The sequence below is a fragment of the Podarcis gaigeae genome, assembly GCF_964106915.1.
Source record: "Podarcis gaigeae genome assembly, chromosome: 13".
Lineage (NCBI taxonomy): Eukaryota > Metazoa > Chordata > Lepidosauria > Squamata > Lacertidae > Podarcis > Podarcis gaigeae.
Window position 1 is genome coordinate 32,668,614 of NC_139689.1, and position 20,733 is coordinate 32,689,346.

Below are 20,733 nucleotides of genomic sequence, written 5' to 3' on the forward strand. Positions count from 1 at the left end.
GAGCTATTGAGGGGCTGGTCATCCAGCCCTTCCCTTGACCACTATCCCCTAAAGTTGCAAGCAATCTGCTGGGAGAAAAGTGTAGATGTTCTGGTTTCCCCTTCATAAGCAAGCATGGTAGCACAGGTAGTGCTATCCTTTGGCCTAGGGACACTGGATTTTGCATAGACCAAGTCAGATAATTGGCCCCTCTCTCTATACAGTAGTACCTCAGGTTCCATACGCTTCAGGTTCCATACGCTTCAGGTGACAGACTCCGCTAACCCAGAAATAGTGCTTCAGGTTAAGAACTTTGCTTCAGGATGAGAACAGAAATCATGCTCCGGCGGCGTGGCGGCAGCAGGAGGCCCCATTAGCTAAAGTGGTGCTTCAGGTTAAGAACAGTTTCAGGTTAAGAACGGACCTCCGGAATGAATTAAGTACTTAACGCGAGGTACCACTGTATATGACACTGACTGGCAGCAACTGTCTTGGGCTCCAGACAGCCCACTTTCCTAGTCTTACTGGTAGATGCCCAAAGATCTGCCACTGAGCTAAGATTTTCCTCCAAACCTACATCTTCCTGACCCCACCTTCCCAAATCTCCCTAACAATATATGCAGACACCTCCTTCTTTTCTTAAAAATCCTTTTCAGTGGAAAATGCTGCCTCCCCCATTCCCTAAATCACACTCAATCTTCCAGAAAGCCTCTTATGCATAACAGAAAGCTGGATGGATCTGCATACCAACAGGTAGATCTTAGTAGCTGATTGGTTTCACAGCAGTCAGCCTGCAGCTGTTTCAAGTTAACTTCTGAACATCCACAGAGTACAAATTTGAGTATAATTAAAAGGTCCTTTCACCTCAAAACCCATCTTATGAGCTTAAGGAGAGGCTATTAACTGAATTCAGGATGAGACTCTTCTGTCCATTTCCTGAGAAGCTTGGCTCCCTCTGTGGGTAAGTTGACAGCAGGAGAGGAAACCAGGATAAAATTTGGGTTTTAAAGTATTAAAAGTTTTCCTTTGTTTCACCAGGTACCATAAAGACAGTCCTAGTTCTTAAGCCTAACTGGTTGTGGCCTACTGCCTGTACCCAACTGAAACTGGGAAGAGAGTAAAAGGGCCTTTTATTGAGAGTAAAGGAAACTCCCATTTTCTGAAGAGATCTTCGTGGAGCCCCAGCAAAGGGATTCCTGCATCCAGCATTTCACCTCTTGATGTATATGCTGATTACTTATTTTGAGGATTTGTATCCTACTTTTCTAGCTGAAAAGGGTCCCTGAGTACCTTACATGAAATCAAAAATAAGACAGCCCCAGCCTGCAGGCTTTTACAAACACAGAATCTGAAGGAAGGCCTCCACGTGCAATGATCGTGCTTAGGGTTTTAAAATCAGCAGGGGAGACCCTCCTTGCACCTTCACTGACTTGTGTGCTTTTGCACAATTGATCAATATCCTTCAGGAAGGCCTTTGGTCGAGGGATTATCTTCCCTTCGCTTGAAGGGGGACAGTCAATTAGGTTACCCTAAAAACTGTTTGTGAATTCCCCCCCCAACCAGGCCTCAAAGCCTCAAGCACTTTTCAATTGCACTTTTAATTTTCTCTAACATGGTTAAAGGGCCTAGAAAGGCTACACGCTTAGTTGCTGTGCACTTCAATTCTGTTGTTCTGCTGTTTTGTTATTCTGGTATTGGCTGTTTCTCGTAAGTTTTTGTGATTTTAATTTCTACCTTACACTTATTTTAATTGTTAGATTTTTGTGTGACTCGACCTGGGCCTAAGGAAAAGGAAAAAGGAACAAGAAAAAGACTCACGCTTACAAAGAAATCCAACCATGTCTGCTCAGAAGTACTGTAAGTCCTGTTGAATTAGTTGGGGCCACCTAAATGGGGTTAGGATTGCAACCTTAGAAATCAGTTTTCAAAGTTAAATGAATTATTTCATTTATCTTTTTTTTTTTTTTTTGGAAAAAAGAAATTGGCACAAAGTTCAAATCCTGTGTTATCTGTGACACAGGCCAACCCGATGCCCCTGGAAAGTGCATTAGCAGGACATGACAGAGAGAGCCATCCATTGCTCCATGTCCACAACATTAAGGTTGGAAAATCATCTCTAGCAGACTCTTACACCAGCGAAGGGCTTATAATTTAAAGGGGGGGGGGCGCTCAGACACAGAACTTTAATGAGTGTCTGTGCCTGGAAAGAGTGGAGGAAAATTTGTGGATAAGCCCTGAGTGGGAATCTGCCAGAAAATATTTATTCTTTACCATTTGGCAGCAGTAATTCATATATATAACTGACAGAGGATTCATTTACATTTTTAAAAAAGACAAGGGGCTCAAACCTGCCTGGAAACCATACTGTCTGATATTGCGCCCTAATCTCAGATGCATGGCAGTATCTCTGAAGGTACTGTGCCAGCGCTCAGAGGCACACTCACATTCAAGGAAAAACCCATGCAGGTAAGAGAAAATCCGGGACAATGAAGGCAGGTTTAAAGCTTGAGCCCTAGTAAGTTCTGGTTCAAATTAAGATTTCAGAAGAGACAAAAAAAGTTTGTCTCTTAGAAACCCTGCAAAATCCAACCCAGAACTTTGTATTTGGGCAGTTTAGTGCCATCTTGTGATCACCAGCCTCAATTGCAACCAGGAAAAGAAAGAAGGTGATATTTTATCCTGAGCTTTTGCGGAGAGAGCCTTTGAGTTTCTCCTCTTTCTGGGTTTAGAGACTATGAGGGTTGGATGGAAAGCCATGGGGGTCTGTAAATATTTTATTTATTAGAAGTCTATATCCTAATTTTATAGAGTTGGCGGTATTAGATGTTCTTCATGATTTAATCACTTATGGACTTAAAGGTATAAGTGCTCTATAAAACCAGCCTGTACTATACTGGTATGTCTGCATATTTACTTCTGATTAGGTAGGCATAGCATTACACTGTTTATTGGAAAGGCCTTTCAAAATGACACAACTCTCATAAGAGTATTAAAAATTCAGTATTTATTTGTTATTTTACAGATTTATAAAGTGCATCAAAGCCAGAATCTATGAAAGGGTTGTGCAGTAAAGTAAAATATGATAAACTACAAAAGTTAACAAACCCTAGAAGGATTACTATAATGTACAATTAGTATTCCATAAATTGGCTGTGTAACAATTCAGGGAATACCTTCTTAAACCAAAATGAATTCCCCACCTGACTAAGCATTGAAGTACTTAGGCCATATGCAATGGGATTTTAAATCTTAAATTTTTGCTGTGTGTATGGGATGTTATGTGCTGGTAACTCAACCTGAGCTTTTAGACGGAGTGGGCTATCAGACTACGTACCGGTAACTACATCAGGGGTCTTCAACTTGTTTCGTACCTGGGAGCACACTTGGAAATCTAAGGAACTGTCACAGGCGCCCCAAAATACCATTTTCACAGAAGAAAATCTGACGATGCTCAGAACCTTCCTCCGAAACAGTCAAAACACCAAGTCCTGAAGCAAATAAAGGACAGAGGGAGTGAGCAGACCAAACCTCTCAAAAAACAGGCACCCTCCCTACCAAAGAAACAATAAGCCACAAGAATGGCTGCAGCTCAGTGATACAGCATTGGCTTAGCATGTAGAAGGTCCCAGCTTCAATCTCCAGTAAGGACTGGGAAAGACTCCCTTCCTGAAACCCTGGGGAGCAGCTGCTGGTCAGTGTAGACTAATACTAAGCTAGAGGGATCAACATGCTAACTTAGTATAAAGCAACTCCTTATGCTCCTAAAAAGCTCATATAAAATAAAAAATAGGGGTGGGCAAGGGGCCTTAGAGTGTGCCAGGAGGTGTCTGAGGTTTCATGATGCCAATGAATGCTTTGTTGGGGACCCCAGAACTAAACTAACGGTGTTTCATCCACATCACGGTAGGCTGGTTGTCTAACTTGTGAATCCAGAAATGTCTCCAGCCACATAGTTTCAACATGCTGAGAACTTCTTTCTGGAATTGACCCTGTCTGGCCACACACCTGACTTGGTATATACAAGACCAGTGTGGCTGGTGCAGATATGGAAAGTATGAGAAGGCTGATGTGTTCAACTCTCTGGAGGAGGGCAGAATAAAGCAGCAGTGTGGAGGAGCACAGCAAGAGTGTAGTAGTAGTAGTAGTAGTAGTAGTAGTAATAATAATAATAATAATAATAATAATTTTTATTTATATCCCGCCCTCCCCAGCCAAGGCTAACAAGCAATAATAAGAACAAGTTGAATGAATACAACTTAAAAACAAAATTAAAATACAACATTAAAATATTGAAACATTAAAATATTAAAATGTAGCCTCATCGCAGGAGGAGAAAGGAAAAGAAAAAAGAAAGAGGGGGAGGGAATCAAATTGGCTCCAAGCCAAAGGCCAGGTGGAACAACTCTGTCTTACAGGCCCTGCGGAAAGAAATCAGATCCTGCAGGGCCCTGGTCTCATGAGGCAGAGCGTTCCACCAGGCCGGAGCCAGTGTTGAAAAGGCCCTGGCTCTGCTTGAAGCCAATCTAACTTCCTTAGCGCCCAGGACCACTAGGGTGTTGCTATTTATGGACCTTGAGGCTCTCCGTGGGGCATACCGGGAGAGGCGGTCCTGTAGTAGTAATAATAATAATAAATTATTTATATCCCGTCCATCTGGCTGTTTCCCCAGCAGCTCCCAATTGAGAGCTGGGCGGCTCCCAATTGAGTGTTAAAAACAATACAGCATTAAATATTTAAAAATTCCCTAAACAGGGCTGTCTTCAGATGTCTTTTAAAAATAGGATAGCTGCTTATTTCCTTGACATCTGATGGGAGGGCGTTCCACAGGGCAGGCGCCACTACCAAGAAGGCCCTCTGCCTGTTTCCCTGTAACCTCACTTCTCACAATGAGGGAACCGCCAGAAGGCCCTCAGTGCTGGATCTCAGTGTCCGGGCTGAACGATGGGGGTGGAGAAGCTCCTTCAGGTATACAGGACCGAGGCCATTTAGGGCTTTAAAGGTCAGCACCAACACTTTGAATTGTGCTCGCAGCAATGTAATTTGCTGGAGTGTTTTTTTTACCTGTGATGTAAGCTTGAGGGGCAGGGCAAGGCAGGTAGCTTGCACATGTTCCTTTTGCTAGGTAGGCTGGGCTCACAAAATGAATGGCCCAGGGTCACCCAGATAGCTTCCTGTCTGATCAGGGATGTGAACTCATGTTTCCCCAGCCAAGTCTAACATGCCATATCACTGCACTACCCTCTGCCAACTCATCTATGTTTCAATTTTCCTTTTGGAGTCTGGCTATGGACACTTTAGGGATGTGACTTGGGCAGGACAGGGGGCTGTCATGATGAACTCCCAGACTTCCAACATGTACCACCACACCACAGGAGGGGAACCCAGGTCATAGGTCAGAAAGCAAACTGCCTTTAGAGCAGAGAACACTAGATGCCCATCTTGGTGGGCTGTGATGAGAAGGGAGAGATGCTTGGCAAGGCTCAACCTCACACCCCAGGAACAAAGAATTGGAGAACTACAGAGCTCGTAGGAACCTCAAGGGTCATCTAGTCCAACCCCCTGCAATGCAGTTTCTGCTGCCAAGTCTCGAAACCCTTCTTTTATCTCTGGAGTAGCACAGTCTGGCAACAGCTTTCCAGGATCTCAGCTGGTGGCTTTTCTCATCACCTGTTACCACTTTTAATTAGGGAGGTCAAGGGAATGAACCTGGGACATTCTACATGCAAAGCATGTGTTTTGCTAATGAGCCAGGGGCCGTCCCCTAGTTTGCATGTTCTTTGGAGCCCTGCTGCTACTGCCCCCATCTTCACTCAAATAAGGCCAGATTAGGGACTTAAAGTGGGGGGGGGGGTGTGCTATTGATGTATGGACCCAACTCAAACAAGCCCAGTCTGGCAATCAGGTACCAACATTTATTTGGGGGGTGGGGGAAAGGTAAGATGAAATTTTAAAATTTCTGAATGAACTGAGATAAATAAGAGGTGAGAACCGTAAAGGGCTAACTTAAATGCTGTTATTCTAGACCCAAAATGAACCAAACAATTTACATTGGCAGGAAAAAGATTTTATAGACCTCCTAAGAATGCTGCACACCTGATCTCTCTTTCTCCCTCTTTTTCCTTGCACCAGCGTGATAAAGGCTTACAAACATTAGTTAAGACAACCAATTTACCCATTGGACTCTGCAACGACCTATAACAATTGATTAACTGTCTGATAAAACACCCATCTCTCTTTACTGAAGCCTTTATAAAGATTTTATACATGGAAACTTAATGTACTCATTTAGTCTGGGGCATTTCACGACCAAGGAAGGCATAAGATTAAGCACTGCACTTCAACGTTAGCAGGATTTTGCTGGTTCAAATGGTTTTGGATGCAGAGAAAGATTCCCCTCCGCCTCAACTGATCTCTTCTGGCAAATTTTGCAAGCAGGGATTTTCGAGGGACATATATCAAACAAAATAGCTGAACCACCACAGTACATTGTTGTTGTTGTTGTTTAAAAAGGTCATGCCATAGCTTAAGACTGACTGGAAACCATGTTTTCTAATGTTGAAGATTGGCCTCAGGACCCACCAGAGTTGGTGGTGGGAAGTGAGGTGCTTGCTGTTACCAGAGTGGTGAGTAGAAAGCAGTTTGCATATATATGTTCAGAGGGAGTTTGAGTCCTAGGAATCAAGACCCGTCTGGTCTACATGAAAATAGGTTCAGGCGCAAGCCAGCAGTGAATCACACTGTGTAAGTTGGAGTTAACTCTTTACTGGCAAGAACACGATCTGCACAGGAGTGTCAGGCCTAACGAGCACAGCTACTCATCTCCAGTAGGTCTTGCCTCTATGAAATAGTTGGTGAGTCCTCACCTCCCCACAGCTGTCTTAAGTCCCCTGCTCTCCAGAGTTTTTCTCAAAGCAAATCAGAGACTGCATCTGCAAGTCACCAATCTCTCCTTTGCCCGCTTCAGCCCTCTTCTGGTTCTGGGAGACGAGCAGGGAGGGGAGCTTATTGCAGCAGGAGAGGGAGATGCGCGCGACTCTTCACCAGCCTGACCCATGCCTCTTGGCATCTCCCTTCCCACTCGCCAGCTTCAGCTTCTGCCTCTGATTCTGAACTTCTCTCTGCCACAGACTCTCCTACTCACTGAGCCCTATTACCTCTTCAGCTTCTGACATCTCCTCCTCCTAGTCTTCTCCCTTTGACCACTCACCACTGTCCTGCCATCACCCCTGGGGCTCTGAACCTTCTTTCCTTGGTGGTTCCTCTCACCATTCCTCTGCATCCAACTAGCCCATGACATCAGCAACCCTGGAGAGAATAACTGCTAAACCCAGGTGGGGAATGCCTGAGGAAACACAGCTGTGCCCAGTCAGGCTAAGATAGGGCTGGAAGCACAGAGCATGTGATCCCTGCACCTGAAGCTGACTCAGATTGGAACCTGCCTTAATAGCAGTGACCTATTTAAGGAGAAGAGAGGCAAGCCCCAAGCTTTGGCACAACTCTCCAGGAGAGGCGTGAGGAGGCGTATTGTGAAAACCAAGGTGGTGACGTAGGACATCGAAGTGCAGAGAAGGATGGAACAACCTGTGCTGGCTTAAAGTGCAGCAGAGGTGACGGAAGCGAGGCACACCGAGGGACCATCGCACACTAAGAATCAGCAAGGGCCAAGGGGGACAAAGTACCACTAAGAGCAGCCAGATCCCGGACAGGTGATGGGGCAGTTGGGGGGGGGGGGAGAGAGCTGGAATTTTCTGGGACTTGGCTCTGCACCACCCCCATCTCAACCCTGCATCAAACTGTAACTGTGACAATAGGCCTGAACAGTGCGACCATCATCCTTAATAAAGTTCAGGCATTAGCCACTTACCTGTGGGTGCAAGCCAGTTTGTATGTATACCCTAATTAAATATTTTGCTACTGCATGGGTATCTAGTGGGGGCAGATATAGATATACTGTGGAGTAGGGGCAGGGAAGATCGCTGCCCCAGCATGGAAAGGAGAGCTGATAGGGGAGTCCTATCATCTGATGTGGGTGGTGCTGTGGTCTAAACCACTGAGCCTCTCGGGCTTGTCACCAACTTAAGACATTATTATTATTTTTTAAAGAGGGGGATTGGATGAATTCACAGAGGATAAAGTCATCCATGGCTGCCAGTCAGGATATCTATATACTGCCTCCAGTATCAGCAGTGTGTCTCCAATACCAGATGTTGGGGAAAAGAAGCAATGCCTTGGCCCATATTGTGATTATTTATGTGGTACTATGGCTGCAAAAGGGACATGCGGGGCGCTGTGGTCTAAACCACTGAGCCTCTTGGGCTTGCTGATTAGAAGGTCGGCGGTTCAAATCCCCGCGATGGGATGAGCTCCCTTTTCTCTGTCCCAGTTCCTGCCAACCTAGCAGTTTGAAAGCACGCCAGTGCAAATAGATAAATTGGTACCACTGTGCCGGGAAGGTAAATGGCATTTCCGTGCACTCTGGTTTCCATTAAGGTGTTCTGTTGTGCCAGAAGCAGTTTAGTCCTGCTGGCCATATGACCCAGAAAGCTGTCTGTGGACAAGCGCCAGCTCCCTCGGCCTGATAGCAAGATGAGCGCCGCAACCCCATAGTTGCCTTTGACTGGGCGTAACCTTCCAGGGGTCCTTTATCTTTTTACCTTTTTTTAATCTATCACCTGAATCTAATACATTGGTGTTAATTAATTTCATGGGCAGAGTGATATGTATCAGCCTCACAATGCAAAGTAATTCCCCCCATTTTTGGAGAGGAATTATGCTGGCAGTTTTTCAACACTAGTAGGTCCAAATAAGGATATACTTTCACTTGTGCAACATAAACAAATGTTTTGTTGTTGTTTGAAGTGACTTCTGTTGATATGGTGGCTGTGTCTTGTTCTACAGACACCCCCCCCCCCCCAGTTGCACAGGGTTGGACTAGATGACCCTTGCTATCCCTTCCAACTCTACAATTCTATGGCTTTTTGGCAAGTTGGTCCCTGCACAACACAGCTCACCTAATCAGTCTTCCCCACTATGGTAAGATGTATTTATATTTAAATTACATCATTCATTTCTGTGTTTGCACATGGACATATAAATTAGCATATGCAAATATTCTGCAAATCTCCACTCTTTTTTTGACAGTGACTTAGTAGCCCTCCTACTTCTGTTATTAGCATAGCTAGCTTTCAGCGGGCGCAGGAGACTTCATCGGACAGAACGGAAACCCAGCTGGTTTTTCATTGCACACAAAGGAGGATGTTTATATACTGATACATTTAGTTAGTTCTGATGGAGAATTTCGCACTCTCTAACACCAATGGAATAGCTACACATGTCTGCAGGCCTTTCACAGCCATGATTTAAATTAGTTTTCTTTGTAATTTTCCCTTTTCAAAATGTCCATACGACAAGTTGGCAGTACCAATGCTGTCCACTAAGCGGCAATATATGACTGAAAGTGTAAAAAAATTGAAATTGAGTGAGCGATTGAAGTACTAATCGAGGTGGTTCTGAATACACCATGTTCAGGTTTGACTTTTTCCTTAACCTTTGCTCAAAAATCTTTCAACACTCCTACTATCATCTCATTTGTTTCTAAGAAACAGCAGTTTATTACAAAGACAAGTCAGTATTTGTGCACTGGAGAAAATCTTTTTTAAAAACATTTTTATTAAAGATTTCTTGGTTTACAAAAGTATGTGCAATGTCTCTTTTTTCAAGTTACAATCATCTACAGATCACTTTCATTTGTTGAGACATTAGTTCAATTCAAAATCCTTTATTAGGCATAACACACCACACATTAACTAGCAAGCATCATATACAGACTGTATAAAATACAGGCTCAGCAAACACAGTTTATCCCAGTCTTATTCTTAACTCTAAGAAATAAAATTGAGACATCAGTGTTACATTAGGTTGAATAGGGGGAAAGAGGTGGAGGGGGCCATGGTGAGTGGAGTTGGGGTTGGGTAGCAATGTTTCTTTTCTACTTAATGTATGTGTGGGGTTTTGTGTCGGTGTCGCTTGTACGAGTTCTCTTTACTATTTGCTTGTATTCCTTTGGTGGTGAGAGAGGTTGGGATTGGCCTAGGGCAGGCTTCCTCAAACTCGGCCCTCCAGATGTTTTGAGACTACAGTTCCCATCATCCCTGATCACTGGTCCTGCTAGCTAGGGATAATGGGAGTTGTAGGCCAAAAACATATGGAGGGCCAAGTTTGAGGAAGCCTGGCCTAGGGTGTGATTGTTTGTTTGTGATTGGCTGTGGTGAACTTTGTTTTTGTGTGTGAGTGAGGTGTGTGTGTGTGTGTGTGTGTGTGTGTGTTTGAATCAGATACTGATTCGTATGCTGTTGGCGGATTCTTGATGTTGTCGTATTGGGCTGTGTATGTGAATAAAGGGGAGCCATACAGGGGTGAAGGCGTCTTCTTCAATTTGTCCCCGTGTCAGTTTCAGTTTGTTGGTTAGTTTTTCTAATAAGGCTGTTTCCCATACTATTAGATACCATTGGTCCATGCTTACTCCTGACAGGTCTTTCCAGTGTCTGGGTATGATGTTTGTGGCTGCTGAGAGTAGGTGGGTTATGAGCTGTTTATGATGTGAGTGGGCATTATTCTCTTGGAAGCTGTTTAGTAGGGCCAGTTCTGGGGTGTCTTCTAATACTTAGTTATATTGCATATTTCTTGTATGATTGTTGTCCAGTATAGTTGGTTTTTGGGACATTCCCACCACACGTGGAAGTACGTGCCTGTGGAGAAAAACTATTGATGAACAAAAACCTGCTGATAATTTTATGTTGGAGATGAAATATTCTTACCCACTTTTTTTCATATTCCTAGGTAGTCAGACAGGTTAGAATTCTAACTGAATGGCAATAACAACAAAGTTTGGCATCTTGATTGAACTCTGCGCATGATCTGCTAAGAAAGCCTACCTGAATATCTGAAACAGGTAGGAACTTTGGATATTAAGGATATTAAGGATAATTGCATAAATGCTAATTGCACATTTTGTCCTGATTCTGATAGCTATAGAGTTGCGTGGGATAAAAGCCATGCAGAACACTCAAGCCCCACCCTCTGCTTATTTCAAGTCCTGCTTTGTCTGGCTTCTGAAAATTCAGCACATACTGCCTATGTATCTTTTCAGTCATGAGGGCTAGAATCACCTTTTTAAAATAAAAAAGCTGAAATTATCAGAAGGCTGAATTCTGCGTCAGCAAGTGGAAGCTGTGTGTGTGTGTGTGTGTGTGTGAGAGAGAGAGAGAGAGAGAGAGAGAGATGGTAGATGAATGGAATGCAAACAGTCCTTGTAGAGGTGCTCATTTAAGAATGATTAAGCTGGAATAAAAAACGTTTGATCTTAAACAATCCCAGCCTGCACAGCAGCTCATCCCTCTCTATATGAAAGAGGAGCCTGTGGCCATCAAAAGGGGAATAACTGGAATAATTTTAATTGCTGCAGTTAAATGTTTTTAAATGGTTATAGTATTTCTCATCTTTTTCTATTTGCTGTTCTAGTGCTTTATGGCTGCTCTATTGTACTTACTGATGTCCTAAAAAATTGTATAATGGTTTTAGTTTTAACCTATGCTGAGAACTGTAGTTTGTTAAGGGTGCTGAGAATTTCAACTTGGTGAGGGGCAAACTACAGTTCCTGGGATTTTTGGAAAGGGGGGGGGGGATAAGCCATGTGCTTTGACTGCATTGTGGTGTATTCAGTGACAGCTAGGTCTTTGCTTTCCTTTCCGCCTGTTTCGTTACTGAAAACACGAGGCTGGGAGAAATGGGGCGGGCCTTTGCCCGCTCTTCAATGCCCAAGGCGACCTGGTTCCTGGTAATGAACCCATGCCTCTGTCCCTTTAGAGACCATACTTTTCTGCCTTCAGAGGGAGAGAATAAACACTTCTCAGAGAGGGACCTCCCTGTTGTCTCTGGATGATTCATTAATAGAAAGATGACTTGACCTCTTTCCACATGAGATTTGGAGTTGATTTGCACGTGCATGTATATGGCGTTTGAAATGTCATCACTCAGTGACCCACTGCTGAGTGTGTGAACCGTTTCTAGTTAAGTCAGGCAACAGGAAATCGCTGCCTGCAGTGTTTGGCCTGAAAGGTCCCCTTGCTCTACATGCTGCTTAAATCTCTGACATTTGTGCGGAATATTTTTTGGGGGGTGGGAAGCAAAGGTGCAAGGCTTCCTCGGGCCTCAAACTAAAATAGATGTTGTCGGACAAGAAAGGACACCATGGTGCTCTTGTATGAGACTCAATGTCAGACAGCATGGTCCACAAGAGAAGGAACATGCTGGTGCAGATTCTGGGGCTAGACATTGGCTGAGCTGGGCCTCAAGCTTATTTACTTATTTAGCCACCATTCTTCTGAGGAGTTCAAGGCAGTGCATATGGGTCATTGCCAAATGAAATGGCTAACAAGGCATTTGCTGCAAAGATGCAGGTGGCACTGTGGGTTAAAGCCTCAGCCTCTAGGACTTGCCGATCGAAAGGTCGGCGGTTCGAATCCCTGCGGCGGGGTGCGCTCCCGCTGCTCGGTCCCAGCGCCTGCCAACCTAGCAGTTCGAAAGCACCTCCGGGTGCAAGTAGATAAATAGGGACCGCTTACCAGCGGGAAGGTAAACGGCGTTTCCGTGTGCGGCTCTGGCTCGCCAGAGCAGCGATGTCACGCTGGCCACGTGACCCGGAAGTGTCTCCGGACAGCGCTGGCCCCTGGCCTCTTAAGTGAGATGAGCGCACAACCCCAGAGTCTGTCAAGACTGGCCCGTACGGGCAGGGGTACCTTTACCTTTACCTTTTACTAGAGAAGATGCTTTTTTTCGGAGCAGTTGTTTGAGTCAGAAACAACCAACCATCATTGCACAGCTAGGCCTCCCCTGCCCATGTCTTTTTCAGAAGCACTGATTCTGTATTGCTGGGGATACAAGAACATAGAATCTCAGTCATCTCCCTGTCCAAAAGGCAAGAACATTGTCCTAATAAGAGACCTTTCCTCTGTTGACTAGCAACAGCCTCCCCTAACCTGGTGCCCTCCAAATGTTCTGGACCAGAATTCCCGTTATCCCCAGCCTGACCAACACCCAACTTGGCTGACCAATACAATCCGTAACACAGGGTGCCCATGGGTAGAGATCACATGTGCTGCAGAACTTGCATTCAAAATTAACAGCTTTGGTTGACTTTTGCAAGTAAGTCAAGCTACATATTACTCAAGTCGTTTTATTACGGTCAGTGACCAGTAGAGCTACATATGAAGGCAAACACATTTATGCTGTCAGGGTCCCTAGCAAATCTGATTTCGAAGAGGGGAATTCCTGCCTCCGGCATGGTGATCAGACCCCAAGTGAAAGCAAAACATATCCAAGAGAGGGTTTAACCTTCATGGATTTTGCAAAGAATTCTGGTTAGTTTGGTGTTGACAATTTTCTCTTGGAAATGCCTAGTCCCACTTTTAGAGCTCGTTAAGAAGATGAACTTACAATTAAAACAGTTTAACTTGTTGAGATATCCCAACAGATAGCCATTCCACGTGTCACCTGGCTTCCTTAGACAGATCTAAATGTTGAAAAGCAGATGGATCAGAAGCAGTCTTGTAGTGGCACTTGGAAATTCCTGTGACAATTTTCTGTTTTTGAATGGCTAAAGTCTACCAGCTGAGACAGCCACTGCCCTCTGCCTGAAGAATAGGCAGTTATCAACTTTATGTACAAGCACACACATTCTTGCCAATTTCCATATAAGACATACCCCCAAATGCAAAAGAGTAAAGTTTTTGTTTTAAAAAGGAGGGGGAAACCAAGCACATGAATGCCTTCCTAAAACAAAAGCCCAAATTTCACAATGTAATAATAATAACAACAACAACAACAACAACAATAATAATAATAATAATAATAGAATTGTACTTATTATTAAGTTTGAAGCCAGTGACAGAGATGAAATATGCATTTATAGGAAATAAAACCACAGAGGGGCAGGTGGCTGGCTGATTATTCAACAGCGCTCCCAGCAGCACAGGCAGAAGGAATTGAGACACTCAGCAAAACCGTAGCACCAGATGGTACCCGCTAGATTGGTTAATCAGCCATGATCTTTTTCTAGCAAACACACGTGGGGTTGAAGAAATGCTGCTCTCTAGCCTCTCTCCTCTCGCTGCAGAGAAAGAAAGAAAGAGCATTAATGGTCTTTTTGTATAATACAAAATAAAATAACAGCCTTGTCCCCATCCCACCCCCCACTCCAAAGTGCACCAGCCATAATTTATATTTAATGCAGCATGTCCCCCAAGGGCTGACATAGCACCAGTAGAGCAATGCCTTGTCTTGCTGGAGGTGTGTGTGTGTGTGTGTGTGTGTGTGTGTGTGTGTGTGCGCGCGCACACACACACACACTTGTTTGCTACTGCAAACAGCTATGGTGAGGGTGGTTTTTTTTTTGGTGCTTGACTGAATGAAAGCAATTAATTCCACTGATCCAAGCTGAACGTTAACAGTTTTATATTTAAACCCAGGTCAGTCACAGGTCACATGGAAAACAAGGAAATCGAGAGATGTTTCATTTTTAGGCACACAGTTTTTACCTTCTCCTTCAAGTGGTTTCTTAGCTAAGCTTTGACATAGGACACGGGCTCAGCTGGGAGAAAAGCACTTCAGGGTGGGAGGTTATACAAGGGAACAAGCAGCAGGCATGGGGAAAGTTCACTTCCCCCCCATCTGCATGCCCCTTTTGCTCTAAGATCAACCTCCATCTCCCTGCTTTATTCATACTCAGATTCAGAATTTAATGAACACATCTGCTTCTATCAAACCTACTCTTTCTCCTAGTCTATCCCTTTTTAGTAGCATCTTCAGAGTTGTACGTAAAGGCTGTGCACATACCATACACTTAAAGAACATCGCTCCCTCCACCAAAGAATGCTGGGAATCATGGTTTACCCCTCACAGCTACAGTTCCCAGCATTCTTTGGTGGAGGGATGTGAAGCTGTGCAGAAAATCATGACATCTTTTAATATGTAGGGAGGACTTCTTACATATCCTCAAATCCTCAAAAAGGCTGGGAGTTAGTGAGTGTTAGATAGCAAGTTGAAGAGAGATTGGAGAAGTTAGGGAGTCATTTTATTTGTTTGAGTATCATACCATTTGTTAGGGAATTGTAATATTAGTTAGGGATGCGAAGCTGTGCAGAAAATCATGACATCTTTTAATATGTAAGGAGGACTTCTTAGTAGTCCTTGTATTCTGATTCTATGAACCCTAGGAGACAATCCCTCCCCAGTCATGGTTGGATTGTTTCAAAATGAATATCATCAGGACCAGTTTAAATGCTTCAGGTGAAATGCTTGCCTCTTCTTTTGTTGGTATAATTATTACAACAAGGCCATCTCCAAGTTTTGGAGGGCGTTTTGACGATATGTGCTTTGAGTCCAGCTCTCCACGAGATGCGCATGATAGCAAATTCATGTCAAGTCTGATGGTGTTGGACGTCCCAAGTTAACAGCAGCATGAAGGCACTACAACCCTGGTTTCTCTCCTATTCCCCATTCTGTCCTTGGTTGAAAAGGTTATGCAACATCTTCAAGAAGTGCCAAGTTCATCCTCTGGTATGTGAGAAGAAACCAGAAACCAGAGTCATTTTTGTGAGGCCTGATGAACACGACTGGTTCTAATAATTTAGGCGAGGAAACATCCTATGTAGAGGCAAGGGAATGATTGTGAGGCCATTGAGAATCTGACTAATTGGGCAAGTAGGAGGCACATCCCTGATTTGAGAAGGCCTTGGAGACATCCCTGTTGAAGAACAGAGATGATAATTATTTCGCTTTACTACTGACCTTTCCCAACAGGGTCGCTCGGTTCATCTATTATTTTGCTAGTGAAGGAACCAAAGAAAAAACTACCAATTAAAAGTTTTCCAGAACCTTAAAACCTGGAGGAAAGGTACCACTTCCAACTTTCCCACTGCTTTTAAAGTGAAAGCCTTGTAGTGTCAATGTAGTTCAGCAGTTAGATTAGAAGGTACCACTGTGCCACCCACAGACACACATGTGCCCACGGGGTCCCACCCCACTGAAATTAGGCTTGAAACAAGCATTCTCTTGTAGCCAACAGATGGCTATGGGAAGCATACAGACAGGATCTGACAGAGTCACAGCACTCTCCCCATCTATGGTTTCCAGCAACTGGTATTCAGAAGTATACTGCCCCCAGCGGTGGAGGCAGAACATAGCATCAGAGGTAGTAGCCATTGATAGCTTTATTCATTGAAGTAAATAAACAAGAATTAAAAGTGAAAGGAGAAGTAAGTCTAGAATATTCCCCCTTCTCACACACTGTCATGAACTATCAAGACACCGAGGAAGGGGAAGAGGATCCTGGCAAGGGGTGTAGCCACGATTGCGACACACCAGGGCAAGCTGAAGATGGGGAACGGGAGGTTGGTGATTTAGAAGGTACTGTACTCTAAGGGACACCAGTAGATGTCGAAGGGGCACCTGACAGTTCACAGAAACCTGGGAAGGCAGACACATCACCAGAACCAGAGGTGCCCCCCATCTCCACAAACAGCATGGACTCTTGAGGTGTCAGGAATAATGGGAAGAGCCTGAGGCAGGCAAGAGACCACAGCCCAGCTTACTCATCGCTCAGGTGAAGATCCTGGGACTTGTCCTGTAGGAGGTTTGTGGCCACCAAGCTTGATTAAGCGCAGGTGAAGATCACGTGTGTCAGGACTGCCGCTAGGTCCCAGCTCACAGAGGACCAACGCCCAGTGGATATTATATACAAAAGTCTTTATTGAAGTTTAGTTTCCATTTCCAAGCTCTGGGCGCGCAGGCCCACGTCTTAACGCTAGACCGGCTAAGTCCCCTCTGACTCACTGCTCCACCCACACCAGTTTAAGATTCTAGCCCGGCTCCACCTCTTGCGCTGCTCTTTCCTGCGTTGGGTCCTTCTGCCCTCTGGGGTTCCCTCCTTCCTGGACTCCTCTGACGCGGAGCCTCCTGAGTCTTGCCCCTCCCTCCGGCGGGCTTTAGGACCTGGCTCCCTTCCCGGGCTCCCCGCTGTGCCGCGCTCCTGTACATTTGAACTTGGCGCGCGCGCCCAGCCGGTGACTTTCCTTCTGACCGTTTCCCCGCTTCCCGATGTGGGTGTTGCCAAACCTGACTCCTCTCCTCCCTCTGGTGGTGAGGACACTGGTCCCGACTCCTGGGACTCCCCCTCCCCACTGCGCTCTGGTGGAGACGCTGGCCCTGATCTCCAGGCGCTGTTCAGGGACTCCCCGCTGGCCCCTCCCTCTTGAGGTTTCTCCCTTGGAATCTCCCTTGCTCTGGCCACCGGCGCTCCCTTCTGTGAGTCCTCCGATTCGCTAGAGAGGCTTGTGGAATAACTCTGGCCACTGTCACTGCCTGCGCCCCCCTCGTACTCCTCCTCCTCACTCTCCATTTGCTCCCCCTCCTGTGTCTCTCCTTCTGAACCCCTGACATCCATCCCCCCCTCGAAGCCCCCCCTTCCCCCCTCCCCCTCTTCCGGTGCGGGTTCCGGGTGCTCCATTGTTGTAGGGGTGAGTCCAGGATACAGCTCGTCCCCTGAGGCTTGCAACCATCGAGATAAGTCCGGGAAGTCCCCCATGGGCTCGTCGGCGACGACCTCCTCCGCTTCCATCTCCTGCGCGGTGTGCTCGAAATCTGCGCTCGACCCCAAATCACCCAAGAGCCCTCCTCCCCCTGTTGCTTGATGGGGGTCCACCTCCCAGGGCCCCTTCGGCATGTCTCTGCGCCAGCCCACTTCGGGTTGGTCCTCCCACCAATAAGATCCCCCCGTGCCAAAACCTGAAAGTGATCCCTCCGGAGAGCTGCCTCCCGGAGCCGAGTCCTCAGCTGACGAGAAACCCCGGAAAGTGCTGGCCGAGAGTGTGGGTGTGAACAAACAATCCTCGAAAAAGCCCGCCGGCATAGGCTTGTGCGGGAAAAGTGTGTGGAATTCTTCCTTGAGCAACTGCTCTTCCACTGCGTAATCCGGCACCCACCTGTTGGCGCTGGCCGGGGTGTCCTCTGTGGCGAGAAGATATTCAATCCCGTCCTCCCCCCACCTTGAGTCTAAAATCTCAGTGGCTTCATTAAGTGGCTCCCCTTTCGGCGACCCCCCTTTTTTGGGCGCTTCTCTGAGCGGGTCTGGCGCCTTCCCCGGTGCTTGAAACCTGTGGGGCTCTCTGTAGGGCGTGAGCACTGATCTATGAAAGACCGGGTGCATTCTGGAACCCTCCGGGAGTGTCAACCGGAAGGCCACTGGGTTGATCTGCGCCTCTACTTGGTAAGGCCCTAGCTGCTTGTGCCCTAGTTTCTTCTTGGCTAACGATCTGGCTGGAACTGCTTGTGCTGCCAACCAGACCCAGTCTCCCACCTGGATGTCCTCCCCAACCCTCCTGTGTCGATCTGCCTGCACTTTGTAAGCCTGTTTTGCCAACTCTAACTGCCTCCTGAGCTGCTCGTGGATCTCCTGCAACTCCGCTGCCACTTCCTCTGCTCCCTGTGGCTCCCCCTCCCGCACTGTGTCCAGACCCGGGAAGGTTCTGGGATGCCTCCCGTAGTTGGCGAAAAATGGGGTCACCCCCGTGGACCCGTGCTTCGTGTTGTTGTAGGCAAACTCGGCCAACGGTAGATAGTCCACCCAGGTCGATGGCTGCTGGTTCGCGTAGCATCTCAGGTACTGCTGCATGATGGCGTTGACCCTTTCCGCCTGCCCGTTAGTTTGCGGGTGTCTCGCCGACGCCAGGCTGACCTTGACGTTCAGGAATCCCATCAGCTTTTGCCAGAAGTTGGAGATGAACTGGCGCCCCCGGTCGGACAAAATAGACCGTGGTAGGCCGTGCACCTTGAACACGTGGTCTATGAACATCTTAGCGGTCTGCTCGGCCGTGGCCACCTTCGCGCACGGAATGAAGTGGGCCATCTTGGTGAACAGGTCCACTACCACGAGCACTGCCGTCTTGCCCCTTGAGCTGGGTAGATCTGTGACAAAGTCCAGGGCCACCCTCTCCCATGGTACGAACGGTGTCTGTAGCGGTTCCAACAGGCCCGCCGGCGGCTGGTGCACAGGCTTAGCCCTTTGGCAGGTGTCGCACCTATTGACATAGTCCGCGACATCCCCCCGCATCTTAGGCCACCAAAAGTCTCTGGCTACTAAGTCCACCGTCTTCTCCTTGCCGAAGTGCCCCGCGCTGGGCGCGTCGTGCAGCTGTTGCAGGACCTTCGCGCGGAGGCTGTCTCCTGGTACGTAGAGGACTCCCTTGCGTAGGAGCAGGCCGTCGCGCACTTGGAATTCGTCGCCCCTCGCCTTGCCACTGCACACCTCCTCCATCTTGGCTCGGGCGAACGAGTCCGTTTGCAGCGCGCGGCGCACCGCGTCCAGGTCCACCGTGGCTGACGCGCATGCCCACGCCTGTGGTGTGAAAATGTGCTTGGCCGCCGCCGGTGCCTCTGCCTCCAGATACTGCGGTTTTCTGGACAGCGCGTCCGCCAAGACGTTGCTGTTTCCTGGGATGTACTCAATTCTGAAGTCGAAATCTGCAAAGAACTCCGCCCAGCGGATGTGTCGCTGGTTCAGGAACCTCGCCGTGCGCCAGTACTCCAAGTTCTTATGGTCTGTGCGGACCTGCACCGTGTGCTTGGCTCCGACGAGGAAGTGCCGCCACGCCTTGAAGGCTGCATGTATGGCCAGCAACTCCCTGTCCCAAATGGTGTAGTTCTGCTCCGCTTTGCTGAGTTTTCTGGAGTAGAAAGCGCACGGCTTCCAGTCCCCCTGGTGGTCTTGCTGCAACAGAACGGCTCCCACGGCCCTGTCTGAGGCGTCCGTCTCCACTCTCATGGGCCTGCTGGGATTTACGTGCAGTAGGTTCTCTTCGGAAGCGAAGAGCTGCTTGAGCTTCTGAAAGGACTGCTCTGCCTGCTCCGTCCAGATGAACCTCTTCTTCTTGGAACTGAGGGTGTCGGTGATGGCCGCTGTCTGCATGGCGAAACCCTTGATGAACTTGCGATAAAAGTTGGCAAAACCGACAAACCTCTGTACTTCCTTCCTATTGCGTGGGCTCTTCCAATCCAGTACTGCACGTACCTTGGCACCGTCCATAGCCAGTCCCTTGTCGGACAGTTTGTAGCCCAAGAAATCCACCTCCGTCTTGTCGAACTGGCACTTCTCCAGCTTGGCGTACAGCCTGTGCTCCCGCAGCCTCTGCAGAACTTCCCTAACATCTCTCTCGTGAGCCTCCGGCGATTCCGAGAAGATTAGGATGTCATCCAGGAAGCAGACGCACTTCTTGTAGAGGAGACCCGCCAAGACATGATGCATGAAGGCTTGAAAGCAGTGGGAACCATTTTTTAATCCAAAAGGCATAACTCTGTATTCATAAGTGCCCAGCGGCGTAAACATGGTTGTTTTCCACTCGTCGCCTTCCCGTACGCGAATGAGATTGTACGCTCCGCGCAGATCCAACTTGGTAAAGATGCGACCCTTCCTCACCGTCACCAGCAGGTCATCGATCTTGGGCATAGGGAAGGCTGAGGGCTTGGTCTTGAGGTTCAAGAAGCGGAAATCAACGACCAGCCTCTTTTGGGGCGTGTCCCGCTTCTTTACAAAGAACACTGGACTGCCTCCTGCCGCCTTGGACTCCCGGATGAATCCCCGCTTCAGGTTGTGATCTATGAACTCCCTGAGCTCTTGCAATTCATCCTCAGACATGGAGTACA

General features: G+C 47.1%; 1 protein-coding gene across 6 annotated transcripts in view; it reads left to right on the forward strand.

The window, feature by feature from the left end:
- Window positions 1-276: 276 nt before the first annotated feature.
- The window catches only part of SRCIN1 (SRC kinase signaling inhibitor 1), a 330,260-nt gene continuing 309,803 nt past the window's right edge, over window positions 277-20,733 (forward strand). For 2 of the 6 annotated variants that reach the window (XM_083708601.1, XM_083708616.1), the window contains exons 1-3: window positions 277-940; window positions 1,737-1,831; window positions 10,819-10,930. The gene's annotated coding sequence lies outside the window, so the exon portion shown is untranslated. Of the gene's footprint in view, window positions 941-1,087; window positions 1,202-1,736; window positions 1,832-10,818; window positions 10,931-20,733 lie in introns of those variants that run through there. The other 4 variants (XM_083708612.1, XM_083708619.1, XM_083708606.1 and 1 more) reach the window with 4 other exon arrangements.